This window comes from Capsicum annuum, chromosome 10 (assembly GCF_002878395.1).
Source record: "Capsicum annuum cultivar UCD-10X-F1 chromosome 10, UCD10Xv1.1, whole genome shotgun sequence".
NCBI lineage: Eukaryota > Viridiplantae > Streptophyta > Magnoliopsida > Solanales > Solanaceae > Capsicum > Capsicum annuum.
Window position 1 is genome coordinate 203,451,902 of NC_061120.1, and position 17,537 is coordinate 203,469,438.

The following is a 17,537-nucleotide window of genomic DNA, read 5'->3' on the forward strand; positions in this document are numbered from 1 at the left end:
AAGTAAGAGCAACACCACTTCATAATATTAGAACTGATACATTATACAAAGAAAGGTAAAGGGTTACCTCTTGCGAAAACTAATTTACAATAAGAGAAACAAACGAACCACGAGCTCGAAACACGAACGAAACCTCAAAACTTGAAGGGATTAATTGGTTGTTATTTTTTTTGGAACGTGAGATGGCTGAAAATTGTTTGCTGGATTTGGCATATGCATTGGTTGGTTTTCCCATTTTTTTTTCTTTCCCTTTTTGTTTTTGTTCTATTATTTTTCCATGTAATCTCTCCCTCCCCTAGTCTCTCTAAGTGTTGTTTATATAATGGTATGTGTGTGTTTGTAGTGGGGATGTTAGGTTTAGTAATGTGTGTTTGGGTCGAAATCGGGTTTGTGTGGAGGAAGTGGGAGATATGGAATGTGGGGAAGGTTATGGGACGTTGGGAAAGTTAGGGGAATAAGTATGGGACGTGGGGAAGGTTAGGGGAATGGGAAGATTGGGTAGTTTAGGATAAGTTTTTTTTTTTTTACTATTTTAAATAAAATAAACATAATAAAATCTATTAAAATTGACAAAATACATAATATGTTAAACAACAAGTCTTAGAAATATGATTAACAAATATTAATATCACTAGATTTTTTATTAAAAGTTAAAAGAAGAAAACAAATATAATTTAGGAAATTTCTTTTTTCCTAAAATATATAAATAAATAAACAACAAAATAAAAAATTATCTAAAATGTGACTCTATATAGTTGCTGGACAAGCTCAAGGACAAGCCATTCCAACCACAGGTTCTAGTGGTGCAGATAGGGCAGCTAGCCTACGAACGCAGGATTTTCTTAAATTGGATCCTCCCACATTCACTGGATCAGATCTTAATGAAGTCCTACAGAACTTTATTTATCAAATCCAAAGGGCTCTAGATGTCATGCATGTACCGGGTAAAGAGACAGTTGAGCTAGTAGCATATAGATTCAAAAGGGAGGCTATATTTTGGTACAAAGACTGTAAATGATCTAGGGGTATCGATGCACCTTCAGCTACTTGGAAAGAGTTCAAAGAGCCATTTCTTGATCATTATCTTCTATTTGATATTTAAGAAGCCCGTACAGATAAGTTCCTAAATCTTTGCCAAGGGAATATGAGCGTAAGAGAGTACAACCTTATGCTCCTAATGTAGTGGCTACTATGGATGATTGAGTTCATCGATATATGGATAGATTAGATCGATATCTAGTTAGAGGTTGTACTATTGCTGCTTTGAACAAAGACATGGACATAGCAAGGATACAAGCATTTGCATAAAAAATAGAGGATCAGAGGCAAAGAAGAAGAACACAATAATTGGAAAGAGGGTATTCCAAAAGGTCTAGATCTACGGGGAAGTTTATGGCATCCTAAGAAGAGTTTAGGCCTTGGTTTTCTAATAGACAGCCTAGGCCATTATCTTCTTATTTTGCAGCTAGTGCTCCACCACAGTTTCAAGGGTCTAAAGGCAACCAGTTTGGGAAAACAAGTGAGAGCCAAAGTTCACGAACAGCTGGGTATCAAAAGCAAAGGAGTATGATCCAATTAAGGCCTCCTCGGCAACCATGTAAACAATGTGGAAAGCTTTATTTAGGTGCATGTCGGTTCAGGAAAAATATTTGCTTTTGGTGTGGTACGTCAGGACATATGATGAGAGAATGCCCTCAAAGGGGCATAAGTGGTATGGCACGACCTACTGGATCAACCGTTGCATCATCATCATCGGTGCCTTATTCAAGTAGAGGTGTACAAACTATGGGTCATGGTAGAGGTGCTAGAGGAGAAGCTAGCTCTAGTGGAGTTCAGAATCGTACATATGCTTTAGCGGATCGACAAAATTTCAAGACTTCTCCAGATGTGGTTACAGTTACATTGTCCATCTTTTCACATAATGTATATGCATTAGTTGATACGGGTTCTACATTATCATATGTCACTCCATTGGTTGCTAGAAAGTTCAAAAAAACAACATAATTACTAGTTAAGCCACTTAAAGTATTTACGCCGATTGGTGAATCTATTATAGCTAGGAGAGTGTATCAAAATTGTATAATAACTATTTGCGACCGCGATACAATAGCTGACCTGGTTGAGTTAGAAATGGTAGATTTTGATGCTATAATGGGTATGGATTGGTTGTCTTCTTGTTATGCCACAGTAGATTACCGAACTAAGAAGATGTATTTTCATTTTCCAAAAGAGGCAAGCCTTGAATGGAGGGGTAATATTGGTGCACCAAGAGGTAAATTTATTTCTTTTTTTAAGGCAAAAAGGATGATTTCCAAGGGTTACATATGTCATCTAGTTATGGTGAAGAATACAGATACGGAGCCACCAACTCTTCAAACTATTCCAGTAGTAAATGAATTTCCTGATGTATTTCCTGAAGATCTTCTAGGTTTGCCTCCAAAATGAGAAGTAAAGTTTGATATTGATGTGATTTCAGGTACTCAACCAATTTCAATTCCTCCGTATAGAATGGCCCCGACAGAATTACGGGAGTTGAAAGAGCAATTGAAAGACTTTCTAGAAAAAGGATTCATAAGGCCTAGTGTGTCCCCTTGGGGTGCACCAGTGTTATTTGTCTGTAAGAAGGATGGCTCATTGAGAATGTGTATTGACTATCGGCCATTGAACAAGGTGACTATTAAGAACAAATATCCCCTTCCAAGAATTGATGACTTATTTGATCAGTTGCAAGGCACCAAGTGGTTTTCAAAGATTGATTTGAGGTCTGGTTACCACCAAATGAGGGTGAAAGAGAAGGACATACCCAAGACAACTTTTCGAACATGGTATGGTCATTACGAGTTTTTAGTCATGTCCTTTGGGCTAACTAATGCACCTGCAACTTTTATGGATTTGATGAATAGGGTGTTCAAGCCATATTTGGATGTGTTTGTGATAGTTTATATAGATGATATTCTGGTTTATTTGAGATCAAATGAGGACCATGCCAGTCACTTACGACAGGTGTTACAGATTCTTCATGATCGTAAGCTATATGCAAAGTTCTCTAAATTTGAGTTTTGGTTAAAATCTGTGGCATTATTAGGTCATATTGTATCTGATGAAGGAATAAAGGTTGATACTTAAAATATAGAAGTCGTGAAGAATTGGCCAAGACCTATAACGCCCACAGAGGTTCGTAGTTTCCTTGGGTTGGCAGGTTATTATAGAAGGTTTATTGAAGAATTTTCTACAATTTCTTCACCTTTAACAAAGCTAACACACAAAGCATCCAAGTTCCAATGGAATGATGCATGTGAAAGAAGTTTCCAAGATCTGAAGAATAAGTTGACTTTTACACCCGTATTGGTACTTTCAGAAGGCACGGAAGGGTATGCAGTGTATTGTGATACTTCAAGAATTGGCTTAGGGTATGTATTGATGCAGCATGGTAAAGTAATAGCATATGCCTCAAGACAATTGCGGCCACATGAGAAAAATTATCCAACGCATGATCTGGAAATAGTAGTGGTTATATTTTTCTTAAATTCATGGCGTCACTACTTGTATGGGATTCATGTTGACATATATACTGATCTAAATTTAAGGCAGCGAAGATGGCTTGAGTTATTAAAAGCCTATGATGTTGATATTTTGTATCATCCGGGAAAAGCAAATATGGTAGCTGATGTATTAAGTCGTAAGTCTATGGTGGTCACTTATGGGCAGTCTATAGAACAACAAGGGATGACTAAGGATCTACACCAACTAGCCAATTTTGGGGTTCGCCTTCTTGAAACTCCAGACGAGGGGCTTATTGTGCATAATGCTGCAGAATCTTCACTAGTAGCTGAAGTAAAAGAGAAGCAATATACAGATCCCATTCTATTACAGCTTAAGAAGAATGTGCAATATGGTATGACAAAGGCATTTGAACTTACACAAGAGGGAGTACTTAGGTGCCAAAAGAGATTGTGTGTGCCTAATGTAGATGAGTTAAGAAAGAGGTTTATGATAGAAACACATCATTCAAGGTATTCCATCCATCCAGGGTAAAAAAAAATGTACCATGATTTAAAAAGGATGTATTGGTGGGGTGACATGAAGAAAAACATTGCAGAGTTTGTAGTCGAATGTCCAAATTGTCAAAGATTTAAAGTAGAGCACCAAAATCCCGGGGGTTATATCCAATGTATAGATCTTCCAATCTGGAAGTGGGATATGATCAATATGGATTTCATCACTGGTTTGCCTCGTACATCTCAAAGTTTTGATTCCATATGGGTGATATTGATAGGCTTACCAAATCAACACACTTTCTACCGGTTATGACCACATACACAGTTGAAGAATATGCCAAATTATATGTTAAAAAGATAGTTCGGCTGCACGGATTTCCAATCTTTTTTTATATCAAATCAAGGAGCTCAATTTACTGCAAATTTTTGGAAGTCTTTCCAAAAAAAATTTGGGAACACAAGTGAATCTAAGTACAGCTTTTCACCCTCAAACAGATGGACAAGCAGAACGTACCATTCAAACACTTAAAGATATGCTAAGAGCTTATGTATTAGACTTTAAAGGTAGTTGGGGTGATCATTTACCTCTCATCGAGTTCGCCTACAACAATGGCTATCATTCAAGTATCAAAATGGCACCATTTGAATCTTTGTATGGAAGAAAGTGTAGATCACCAATTGGATGGTTTGAAGCGGGTAAAACTACCTTATTCGGACTAGATCTTGTTCATCAAGCTATGAAAAAGGTTAAAGTGATCCAACAGCGGCTAGAAATAGCCTAAAGTTAACACAAGTCATATACAGATATTAGAAAGAGGGGGCTAGAGTTTGCTATAGGTGATTGGGTATTCTTGAAGGTGTCACCAATGGAGGGGGTTATGATATTTGGTAAGAAAGGAAAACTAAGTCCACATTATATAGGCCCATACAAGATTACTCAGAGGTTTGGCCAAGTCACTTATGAATTAGAGCTACCCCAAGAGCTCTCAATAGTTCATCCAGTATTTCACGTCTCAATGCTTCGAAAGTGCATAGGAGATCTATCTCATATCACTCCTACTGAGATGTATAAGTTATGGAAAATCTTACCTATGAAGAAATACCTATTGCTATCCTAGATCAACGAGTTAAGAAGTTAAGGAATAACGAAATAGCTTCTGTAAAAGTGCTTTGGAGGAACCAACAAGTAGAAGAGATAACATGGGAAGCTGAAGAAGCGATGAAATCTAAGTACCCCCATTTGTTCAAATACGAAGATAAAGTCCAAGATGCTGAATTATAGCAATAACAAGTAAGTGTAGTCAATAAGTACTATGTGATAATAGAGATATTAAACTTAGGCTTTAACTTGTTTTGGTTGGATAGTTATGCTAACATTCGAGGACGATGTTCGTAAGGGGAGAAGGATGTAACATCTCGTATTTTGCTTGTACTTATCCTAATTATATGGAACCTGGTATAGCCTTGTGGTATAGGTAACAGATGAGATTTGTTATGCAAGTATTAATGGTGTAGATGGAATTATAGAGGCTGCCCGTACAGTTTAATGTGATGCGACCAAGTTAACATCGATACGACTATTTAAACTTGGGATCATAAGCTAGTATTTGAATCTAAAGTTTAAAGTAACCAAGTGTGTATAAGTTGAAGGTTAGATTAAAGGGATTAGGAGCTGGAAATGGAATAAAATATTGAGGTGCTAGCTTGAATTAATTAAGCTAGTAGGTGAGTCACCTACTTAAGCTATTTGGACCAAATTAATGGACCCATGGCTATGGACCAGATTTGGGCCTATACTAATGTACTCATTTGGGCTCAAATTGAATAAAAGAGGAAGAAAATGGATAAATGGCCCAACACACAAATCTGCCAAAGGCCCAAGTTAATTGAGCCCAAAATAAGAATTTAAGTAAGTGGGTTCATCACCTACTTTGAAAATTTGAGCAGCTTGAACCCTTAAGTACTTGCATCACCTACTTGGACCAATTTGACCAATTTTAAGGTCCAAAATGCAGCTAAGGAGGTGGACAAAATAGGGCCTTTATAAGGCCAAGTTGCTATTCATTTGTCTTCATTTCTAAGTCACAAAAAGAGTATATTTCACAAAATCTCTCTACTCTCTCTAAAACAACAAGGAGCAGCCCTAAAATTTCTTCTAAGGTTCTTGAAGAAACCCTCACCTTTACGGCCCAAGGTAAGTGAAAACGCTTATGGTTTAGCTTAATTATCTCATGAAAGATTAGGAAAACATGCTATAGGTTCCTAATTATAAATACATGACAGAATATAGAACAAGCTACTTGCTCACTTTTTCTTTGTTATTAAGAGATCTCTTTTCTTCTTTGGTTTAAAGTGTGAAGGAAAGTGAAAGTTAAAGTTTGAGGAGTTCGAATTAAAAGAATAATTTACCGAATTAAGGTAAGGTGACTGCTCCATTTTGTTCTCCTTGTATGTGAATTTGAAAGAGAATTATCGATGTGTTGTTATTGAGAACTCGAGAGATGATGAGTTCAATAATTGATTGCTACAATAAAAAGGATTTGAAGCTGTTTTGTGGACTGTTTTGTATGTATAGGTTATGGGCTGCTAGGTTAATGTTGAAGAAAGGTATGATTAGTTTGTAATGAAATATAAAAGAAAGGTGTGGCGGTACACCACCAAACTAATTATTGCATTTGTTTACTCCCCAATCTGTTTTGAGTATTGTTTGGAATGTGTAATGAAGCCGAGGTGGTTTCAGTAAATCTTATAAGAACCTGTATGGTATGTAGGTTTAATTGGAGGAGAAAAGGGTTAAAATAACACCATTGATTGATTTATTAATAGCTTACTACCCGATTACTATTTTGGGTGAAGTTAAGTAGCCTAAATGTGTTAGTTGGTTGCTAATACTAGTTTATCATGTATTCTATTGTAGATAAGTAGTCTAAAATGCAGGAAATCAAGACGGGTTAGTTTCGGAGTTATATAACCAGGTATATAAGGCATACTCTATTTTGCACTTTTTGGCATTAAATTAGACATTTGTTCCATCAAGTAAATTTCTAAGGTTATCTTGTAACAAGTGACACATAATAGCAGCGTATTGTATCCCATGAAGCCAATGACCTTGTTTCCACTCTCTAACATGTTAAAATACCTCAATACATGCTTATTACTAAACCTGCACGTCTATCTTCACTAGAAAATTTTAGGAGTTCTCTACTTGTTCAAATAAGACCCATGTGTTATTTTCAACTCCTAAACACTTCATTTGTGTACCAACAGCTCCTTACCTCATTATCGTTGCATTAAGTGTCCATTTATATGTCTCTTATTAGTAGATTATTGGTTTAAGGTATCATAATATTATGACCATCAAAGTAACAATCTCAAAGGCTAAATATACTAAGTAACGCAAATCTGTAAAACGAGTGGCAGCTCAGGGGCATAAGCCTAGTATGGGACAATCTCGATACTTTTATATGTGGGTGGTAGCTCAGGGGCACAAGCCTAGCATAGGCCGATCCCAATCTTTATATATAGGTGGAAGCTTAGGGGCGTAAGCCTAGCATGGACCGATCCTAATTTATCTATTTATCACTGATCAACTGGTCATTTGCATTATATATGGCTTACAAAGATTATGATGTAAGAAAGGTAAAAATGAAGAAAGGAACTTAATGTATGTAGTCCCAGAAGTATATATATAAAGGTGGTCTACTAGTACTACTTATACACTTGTGTCTGATTTCTATTGAGCTCTTGTATCATGCGTTGTTACCTTCAGCCTTACATTTTCAGTACATATTTTCGTACTGATGTCCCTCACGGGGGACCTGTATTTCATGCTGCAGGCAGAGGTACTTCAGCTCATACACCTCACTAGTAGGAGCACAGGCTATTCATTGACTATTGGTGAGATCCAGGTTGATTCGGAGCTTTTCGAGTTTGTTCCATATATTTTGGTATTGTGCAGTAAGTCAAGAGTAAGGCGGGGGTTTGTTTCGACCCTAACTAAGTTTATGTATTTCTTAGAGTCTTTGTATATTAATGTAAAGTTAAACATGGTAGTGTCTTGTCTTTTAGATGTGGTGGCCCCAACGGCCAAGTGTTGTATATATAATTTCGTGCTTGCCAATGTAGATATTCTCATCGATGCATAATATCATGTTTGTCAGAACCTTTAGTTGTTATAGTTACATGCATGAGAAGTACAAGGTTATCAATTGGTTCTCTCGGGCCTTTACGGCTATGGGTGCCTGTCCGCCCCAATAGTATTTGAGGCGTGACAGCTATTCCCGAATGGGGACCTAACCGATGCGAATTCGGATTAGTCGGACTCTAATGCGGGTACCGAACACCGGATGAAAAACCAAAAAATCAAAAAAGAATTAAAAAAAAATTGTGAAATTTAGATTATAATTAAAAAAAAAATTGTGAAATTTAGATTATACTTTCCCTGTTTTAAAAAAATAACCTATTTTGATTTTTCATGAAGTTTAAAAAAATTAAAAAAACTTTGAATTTTGTGAACTTAAACTAAAGATATGTCAAATGTACCAAAATATTATTTAATCTTGTGGTTTTAACTATGACATGTGGAAAGTTAAAATCAAAATATTGCTAAAAAAAGGAAATGATCATTCTGTTTTAAATGAACTAAAAAGAAAAGTAACTCGTAAGAAAAATTTTCTATAAAAGAAGCATGGTCATTATATTGCGGTAGCGAAGCTAAGGTTTCACATGAGTTATTATCCTTTAGGGGGTAGGGATTAAGGTGGGGCTTACATCTAACATTTTATCGATTACCACCCTTCCTTATCTCTGGGTATCTAGATATCCACTATAAGATTTTCATCGATTGAACCTCGCCTTCAATTTTAAGGTTGTGTCATCCTAAGTATGGAAACGCTCATGAATGATTAATCATAAATCGTAAACATCTGTTCCTTCTACTTTCTTTAAGGCTCTTTTATTTTAAAGTAAAGATAAAATAAGTGAATCGAGTTGATTGGGCATATCTATCGGTAAAGGGTTCAATAACCTTGGAAAGATCGATTAAAAAAGAAAATGGAAGAACCTTATGAAAAAAATTATTGAAAACTTAAAAATAAACAAAGTAAATAGAAAATTGCCAAGAAATCACTAAAACAAATGCCACAAGCTTAATCCTTAATTTACATCAATTCTGTTTGTGAAAGGTGTTTGGATAACTAGTTTTTTTTTTTTTGAAAAATTGGTTTGGAATGGAATGATTAATAAGGAATTCAAAATGAAGTTTAAAAGTTAGGTAGGTCGCCATGGGTGACTTCAAAAAAGACTAGTCTTCATTTTAGTAGTAGGGTCATGTGATGTGTATATTGTTTACATGTAATTTTGACTCGTTTTGTTTTTTTTTAATTATTTTTTGATGCTTCTTGACCTTAAATAATTTTTTCAATAAATTAATAAATTCATATGTTTATTTCTATTTCTATAAATTTTAAAAAGAATAAAAAAGAGAATTTATTTTCCTATCATATTGTAAAATATGCTAATTTAATATAACTAAATATTTTAACATTAAAAATCACAAAAATATCTTTTGGTAATCTCATTCGCATTTTTTTCTAATTTTATTCTTTTTAAACGATATTGTGACTATATATATATTCTTATTATACAAAATATATATTCTTTATAAGTATGTACATGTATCTTTTATTTCACTCTCTCTCTCTCACACACATATAGATATATATACATATACATATATATATATATATATATATATACATATAATTTGTTCATATTAAATTGGAGACTTATACAATTATGTCTATAATTTATATACATACATACCAAAAATAATTTTAGGATAGTAGGAAGTATCGATAAAATTAATTTCAGCAGAAAAGGAATATTCGGGCGAACAATAATTCAATTTCAATCCTAATTTTATCCGGACCCTACTTTTATGTATAAACTTCAGCCAAAGAAGCCCAAAATTGATCCAAAACTCAGTTCAATACCTATGTCCACTTCATCAATCTACCCAACACAATACCCAACAACCACACGCAGTCACATTATCAAAAACACCAAATTTCATTCAAAATTCATTCCCAAATTAATTCGATCTGGTGATTACTTCCTCATTTAAAAATTTTGAGAATTTCAGTTATCTTTGCATAGACATATAATTTATTTTATTTATTTATTCACTTAATTATCTGTTTATTTACGTATTTATTTTCTCCTTCACTTTTCTTTCATCCTTAAATTAAATCCGAACCATCCGATCAAAAGATCGGACGAATAAAAATAGTCCTTTTTGAATGAACTTTTTATATTTATCTATATATACATACACATTTTTTTTAAGAGTACCTGTTTAGGCCGTTCGATCGGATCAAAATTAGTCAAAGCAAAACACTCTTTCTCTTCCCAACAACAACAACAACAACAACAACAATATACCCAATGTATTTCCACAAGAGTGGAGTCTGGGGAAGGTAAGATATACGCAGTCCATACCACTACCTCCGAGGAAGTAGAGAGTCTGTTTTTGATAGACCCCTGGCTCAAAGTAGAGAACAGTGAACAAAGGGATGGAAAACATAATAGAAAATTAGGAATAAGAAAATAATAAAATAGACATCAGAGAAATATGAAATACGAGACATAAGGGCGACACGGAATAAGAAAATAGGTACTAAGACATAAGACCTAGTGCACCCACCTAGTAATAACATACACTCCCATAACAAGGACCCTATGAACACGGACCTAGGGTTACTAACCCGGCTACACAATACTCTCCATACTGCAAGCTACAACCTACACACCCGCATTAGCCTTCTACCCTTATCTGCGACCTTCATGCCTTCCTATCTAGGGTTATGTCCTCAGGCAGCTGGAGCTGCTCCATGTCATGTCTAATCACCTCCCTTCAGTACTTCTTCGGCCTACCTCTATCCCTTATGAAGCCATCCAAAGCAAGCCTCTCACACCTCCGGACTGGGGCATCCGCACTCCTCCTCATCACATGCCCAAACCATCACAGTCTTCCTTTCCGCAACTTGTCTTCCACTGAAGCCACTCCTACCTTCTCCCGAATAGTTTCATTTCTTACTCTGTCACCTCTAGTAAGCCCACACATCCAACGTAACATTCTCATTTCCACCACCTTCAATTTTTGGATGTTCGAGTGCTTGACGGGCCAACACTCCGCACCATACAACATGGCCGGACGGACTGCCACTCTATAAATTTGCCTTTAAGCTTAAAGGGCACCTTATTATCCCACAACACTCCCGAAGTTAGCCTCCTTTTCATCCAACCTGCGTCAATACGTTTAGAGATATCCTCATCAATCTCATCATTCCCCTGAATCGTAGACCCAAGATACTTAAAACTGTCCATCTTACAGACATCCTGGGAGTCCAACCTCACCACCCCTTCGTCCTTCTGTCTCAAGTCACTAAACTTACATTCCAAATACTCAGTTTTGGACCTACTCAACCTAAACCCCTTAGACTCGAGGGTTTGCCTCCAAATCTCCAATTTGTCATTCACACCCCCTCGCGTCTTATCTATCAACACTATATCATCCGCAAATAACATACACCAAGGTACCTCGCCTTGAATGCTCTGCATCAACACGTCTATCACCAATGTAAAAAAGAATGGACTAAGAGTCGATCCTTGATGCAACTCGGTCTCAACCAAAAACTGCTCTAAGTCTTCTCCCGCCGTTCTCACCCGGGTCTTTCCTCCATCGTACATGTCCTTAATAGCTCTGATGTACGCCACCGAGACCCCTTTCACCTCCAAGCACCTCCAAAGAACCTCTATCAAGACTTTATCATACACCTTTTCTAGGTCGATGAACACCATGTGTAAATCCTTCTTTCTTTCTCTATACTGCTCCACTAATCTCTTCACCAGGTGGATTGCCTCTGTCGTCGAGCGACTAGGCATAAATCTAAATTGATTCTCTAAAACAGACACAACCCTCCTCAACCTTCGCTCAACCACTCTCTTCCAAATCTTTATAGTGTGACTCAACAGCTTAATACCTCTATAGTTGTTGCAACTCTAAATGTCACCCTTGTTTTTATATAACGGAGTCATTGTACTCCATATCCAGGCCTCAGGCATTCTCACAGTCTTGAAAATGCCAATAAATAAATCTGTCAACCACCTTAAATCGGCCTCACCAACATACTTCCAAAAATCCACCAAAATCTTATCGGGCCCCATCGCCCTACCCCTCCGCATCCTACGAATGCCTCTTTGACCTCTTCAATCTTAAAACGCCTACAGTATCTGAAATCATGACTCTTCTCTAATAGTATTGGTTTCTTTGAATTAAAATATTTTATATTAAATCTTTTGTTTGCTTGATCATGCCTTGGTCATTCCAAGGCTTAAACGTGGGAAACTGGACTCATTTTTAATATTTTGAGAGAATAATTTTGGTATAGGGATAGGAGTTTGCTATTAGTATGGAGATGTTAATATGCAGATTTTTGGCTTTGTAATATATATATTTGTGGCTAAGTGAGCAACAAAACAATTTACTATTAATTAATTCTATCTAATATTGAATGTTGTACACTAATTTCGAATATAGAGCGTGATTTTTTATATATTGTATGCTGCTAAACCATCGTGTTTTGGTCAAGATTGAACAATTATATGTGGTGTTTATTTATTGATTTGTTTGTTTTCCCTTGACCCCGTCCTTCTCGACTTAGTTTGGTGTTTGGACTTTTAATCCCTATCTTTTCTTTGTTTTTGCACGTGAACTCAAGAGTTGGAGTTCCGCAAAGAAACTCATCTTGACCCAAGCATTGGGTCAACCGTCACTAGGATCGCAGAGCTTCGGAGTCGTAAATTTTTAAAAGCCAAAACTCCTATATGAAGTCTAGTGTTCTTTACCTTTTTGGTATAATTTATGTTGAGTTTTATAATAACTAACTCTCATTGTTGAATGTGTTCACATTAGCTCGATTAGATTATTCAACTTATGATCGCTTTAGTATTTGTCTATCCTTTAGAAGTAGCTTTAACGCCCCAATTTTCACGAATAACACGAGTATACTAGACAAAAATATATTTTATCACGCTCGACTAATTCTTTTGAAAAACTCATCACCAATTTTAGGTAAGATTAGCATAGAAACCTCCATATTTTTTAAAAGTATAAAAAATTTTTTAAAAAAATGAAATTTCGTTGTTAACTTAGCCGAGAAATAAGTCACTAAGTTTCAGATTTCTCAAAAGAGTCCGCCCACCAATTTTAACTTATTTTCAATAGATAATTCTAATGTCTCTATGCTATATTTTATCTTTTCAACGCTCATTCGAGTTTTCAGATCTCAAAGGGTTAGAAACGCGAGGCATATACATTCTTCCGCTACTACGTACAAGGTCTATTATTTTCGATATTACTATAATAAATTATTTTCATCATTATTATTTTTCATTATCTTTACCAATGTTATTATTATCATCGTTATTATTATTTGCACCACAACTATTATCACTTTATTTTAATATTATTATTATTATCTAAACAATTCCTTCACATGCTATTACACTTATTTTTTTATTTTTTTTTTACATGATTCCAACATCTTTCACTCATTTTTCACTCTCTTAAAAGTACATTTTCGTAAATAAACTCCAGGCCTTAAAATACTTTTACTTACTCTATAATCATTCAGTTATATAATTAACTCCACAGATCTTTAAATTTCCTTATAGGATTAAGAAACTTTGCACTCTTTAAATGTATGTGCAAGTTGTATTACTACCCCTTTTCATACATATTTCTACAATAATTATATTATTCCTTGCGATAGCATCACGTTTGCTATACCTTAAGTCTTTTTTTCCTTCTATAAAAATAATAATAAGAAAATATGTAATCAAGAATTTCTTATCACCATTGTATCAAATAATGAAGCAATAGTTTTTTCTAAATTAAGTGAAAGGACCATCTTCGGATAGGCTCTGAGGGGTGCCTATTACCTTCCCTTGGAGTAACCAAAACCTTTACTCAGAATCTCGAAATATTTTCGATAGACCAAAACAAAATTTTACATAAAAAAAGGTTTTTCCTAATTTTCCTAAAAAGTTAGGTGGCGACTCTAAAAAATAAAATTTCAAAACCCGAGAGACACGATAAAAGCCACCACATGTTGTCGTTTTTTCGATCGGTTCGAAAGAAGGCGTGACAGAACGGCGACTCTGCTGGGGATAAATTTAGGTTTTGATCTTAGCAAACTTAGTTTAGGAGTATTATTTGGGATATTTGTCTATTTCCTGTACATCCTTGCTTTTTATTTATGCTTATATCATGCTTTGTTTGAAAGAAAGCAAGCCAAATCCAAACTTGTGTTTCTTATTTGTTTGAAAACACTACCTGTTACTTCTTTCTCATTTGTATTTTTCTATTGACTCCTTGGCTGTACACACTTCACACACTGTGGTTCACGCGAGGGGTGTCTCACACTCCCCCAAACCTTCTTTGAATTCCCTAGTTTCAGAGTCGGTGCATTTAGGTTTGTGTACCTTCTCACAATTATTCAGTCCCACTCTGAAATATCTAGGAAAACATCTTACTCTAGCAATAGGTTATGCTGCATAAACCTTAGGCGGAATGGTCCAAGGTATCGTCTTCGCAACTAGGAAGCCACCCTTTTGTTAGAAGATTATGAAACCTTTATGGCATACTTTGTGTTAGAACTGATTCAGATAGTCCAGAAATCAAAAATTAATGAATTCAGAACAATCTAATCGACCATCTTTTAGTCTTTCTTTATCCGATATCATTTTCAATAAATATAGAGTTTGGTACTAATTTGCTTTCGGATACTCGTCCAATATCTATTCTTCCGTATAGAATGGCTCCAGTTAAGTTGAGGGAACTCAAGAAGCAACTTAAAGATCTTCTGGATAAGGGTTTTATTCGTCCTAGTGTTTCTCCCTGAGGTGCACCGGTGTTGTTTGTGCACAAGAAGGATAGTTCCCTGTGGATGTGCATTTACTACAGGCAGCTGAATAAGGTAACGGTTAAGAACAAGTATCTTTTTCCGAGGATAGATGATCTGTTTCATCAGTTACAGGGTTCTAAGTTCTTTTCTAAGAAAGATCTTCGATCGGGGTACCATCAGCTTAAGATTAGGGAGGTAGATATCCCTAAGACAGCTTTTCGTACTCAGTATAGAAATTTTCAGTTCTTCATGATATCATTTGGGTGACCAATGCTCTAACAGCTTTTATGGACTTACGAATAGGGTGTTCAGGCAGGACTTGGATATGTTCGTCATTGTGTTTATTAATGACATTCTGTTTTATTAGAAAAGTGAGGTAGATCATGTTAATTACCTCCATGTGGTGTTATGGACCTTAAAGAAACAATAGTTGTGTGCCAAGTTCTCTAAGTATGAGTTTTGGTTTAACGTTGTGACTTTCTTAGGTCATATTATTTCTAGTGAAGAAATCATGGTAGATCCATAGAAGGTTGTTGTGGTGAAGAAGTGGCCTAGGCTCACGACTCCATCTGATATTCGGGGATTCTTGGGTTTAGCCAGGTATTATAGGCGATTTATAGAAAGCTTTTCTTCTATAGTTTCTCCTTTTGACTAAGTTGACTCAGAAGAAGTGTAAGTTTTCTTGGTCGGATGCTTGTGAAGGGAGTTTTGAGAAGTTGAAGAATAAGTTGACTTCGGATCCAAGCTTGTCTTTGCCAAGAAAAGGATGGGTTCGTGATTTATTGTGATGCATCTCGAGTAGGTTTTGTTGTGTGTTGATGCAGCATGGGAAGGTGATTACCTATGCTTCCAGGAAGTTGAAGGTTCATGAGAGGAATTATCCTACTCATAATTTGGAGTTGTTGCCGGTTGTGTTTGATTTAAAAATATAGTGGAATTATTTATATGGTGTTCACGTGGATATCTTTTTTGCTCACAAGAGTCTTCAATACGTGTTCACTTAGAAAGAGCTTAATCTCAGGCAGAGGAGATGACTTAAGCTTCTCAAGGATTATGATATGAGTCTTCACTACCACCCAGGTAAGGCTAATGTGGTTGCTGATGCTCTTAACAGGTTATCCATAGGGAGTTTGACCCATGTAGAGGAGGGAAAGCGAGAATTGGTGAAGGATATTCACTGCTTGGCAAATCTTGGAGTTCATCTCTTGGACTCTAAGGATGGTAGTGTGATGGTGCAAATAGTGGTTCGATCATCTTTTAGTGCGGAGATTAAGGAAAAACAAGTGTTGGATCCTGTCTTGATGAAAATCAAGAGTGACGTCGGTGGGCAAAGGTAGTGGTGTTTGAGATCAGTGGTGCTGGCACTTTATGATATCAAGAAAGGTTGTGTGTTTCTGATATCGATGGGTTGCAGCAAAGGGTTTTGGCTGAGGCGCATGAGGCGCGCTATGTTGTTCATCCCAGATCGACTAAGATTTATCGTGATCCTAAAGAGATTTATTGGTGGAATAACATGAAGAGAAATATGACAGATTTTGTAGCCAAGTGTATGGTGTGTCAACATGTTAATGTCGAGCACATGAGGCCATAAGGGTTGTATTAAGAAATTAATTTTCCCGAATGAAAATTGGAAGTGATTAATTTGGACTTCATTACCGGTCTTCCTTGATCTCGAAATCAGTATGATTCGATTTGGGTCATCGTGGATAGGATGACTAAGTTTGCTGACTTCTTTCCAGTGCGGACTACCTTTTCGATGGAGGATTATGCAAAGCAGTATCTTCAGGAGATTGTAAAGTTGTATGGGGTGCTTGTTTTGATTATTTCTGATCATGGTATGCAGTTTACATCTCACTTCTGGCGGTCTTTCCAGAAAGGGTTAGGGACTAAGGTTAGTTTGAGTACTGCTTTTCATCTGTAGTTGGATGGGCAAGTGGAGAGAACTATTCAAACATTGGAGGATATGCTATGGGCTTGCGTGATTAAATATGGTGGCAATTGGGTGGAGCATCTACCTTTGGTGGAGTTTGCTTACAACAACAGCTATCATGCGAGTATTGGTATGGCACTTTTTGAGGCATTGTATGGTAGGAGGTGTAGATATGTTATTGGTTGGTTTAAGCTTGGGGAGGCAGACATGTTTGGCCCAGATTTGGTTTATCAAGCGATGGAGAAGTTCAAGGTGATTCGGAATAGTCTTAAAGCTGCCCAAAGTTGCCAAAAGTCCTATACGGATGTACGGCATAGAGACTTGGAGTTTGAGGTTGGGGATAGGGTACGCCAAAAGTCCATGAAGGGAGTGGTGCAGTTTAGTAAAAAGGGAAAAACTCAGTCCTCAGTATGTTGGTCGTTATGTGATTTTGCGAAAGGCGGGAAAGGTTGCTTATGAGTAGGAATTTCCATCTAGCTTAAGTTTGGTTCATCCTGTTTTTCATGTTTCTACATTGAGGAAGAGCATTAGTGATCCTTTTTCGATTGTTCCTTTGGAAGAATTGGGAATTTCAAATTTTTTATCTTATGAAGAAGTCCTGGTTGAGATATTAGATAGGCAAGTTCGTCGGTTATGGACAAA